Source organism: Otolemur garnettii, unplaced genomic scaffold (assembly GCF_000181295.1).
Source record: "Otolemur garnettii isolate 467f Iridium unplaced genomic scaffold, OtoGar3 scaffold00338, whole genome shotgun sequence".
In the NCBI taxonomy this organism is placed as follows: Eukaryota; Metazoa; Chordata; class Mammalia; order Primates; family Galagidae; genus Otolemur; species Otolemur garnettii.
The window spans coordinates 206,344-207,464 of NW_003852733.1; positions in this window are offsets into that span (position 1 = coordinate 206,344).

Consider the following 1,121-nt stretch of genomic DNA (forward strand, 5'->3'; position numbering starts at 1 on the left):
GGGTCCGGGCTGGGGATTTGAACCCGCCACCTTAGGTGTACTTGGCTGGCGCCTTAGCCGGTTGAGCTATAGGCGCCGAGCCAGGCGTGATTGTTGATATGCTCTTGTTTCATGTGGTACACTCAGGAATCACTGTAGGCTTAAAGGGACAAATACTCAAAGAGAAAATAGCTCACGAAATGTAAAGAGAAAGAATTTATATTTTCTTTTGGTTGATTTGTTGGAATTTTTTCTTTCTTTTTTTTATTTAAAGGCAGAGTCTCACTTTGTCATCCTCAGTAGCGTGCTGTGACGTCACAGCTCACAGCAGCCTCCAGCCCTTGGGCTTAGGCGATTGTCTTGCCTCACCCTCCAAGTACCTGGGACTACAAGTGCCTGCCACAATGCCTGGCTATTTTTTGTTACAGTTTGGCCAGGGCCATGCTTGATCCCACCACCCTTGGTACCTGGGACCGGCACTCTAATCACTGAGCCACAGGCACTGCCCTGATTTGTTGTGTGTTTTAGTGGTTTGCAAACCAGAAATCTATGGAGGTGAAGGAGCTGGAGGCAAGAGAAAGGAGGCAGGCTGAGAGATTTTAGTCCTTAGAATAAAACTACAAATTTCTATGCATATATATATGTGTCTCTATATATGTAAACACACTTTTGGAGAATTGAAAATGATAATATATATTCAAAGAGGCTGAGAGCCAAGGCTTATGTCTACCACTCCTGGGGTGGCTGAAATGGGTAGATTGCTTGAGTTTAGGAGTTGGAGATCAGCCTGAGTAAGAGCAAGATCCTGTCTCTACTAAGAATAGATAAATTAGCATGGCATTGTGGTGGTGGTGGTTGGCCTGTAGTCTCAGCCATTTGGGAGAGTGAAGCATGAGGATTGCTTGAGCCCAGGAGTTGAGGTTGCTGTGAGCTATGACATTTCTGCACTCTAGACTAGGTTAATGGAGCGAGACACTGGCTTCAAAATATATATTTAAACAATAAAAATACTTATCATCCTTTTATTTTTGCATTTCTGCTTTTTTTGTATATTTCAGATTAATATGAGGAAAGAAATGATTAGGTTACATTGTTTGTGTTTCTGTTGTGAATTCCCCTTAGTAGATGTGCCCTTCACCTAA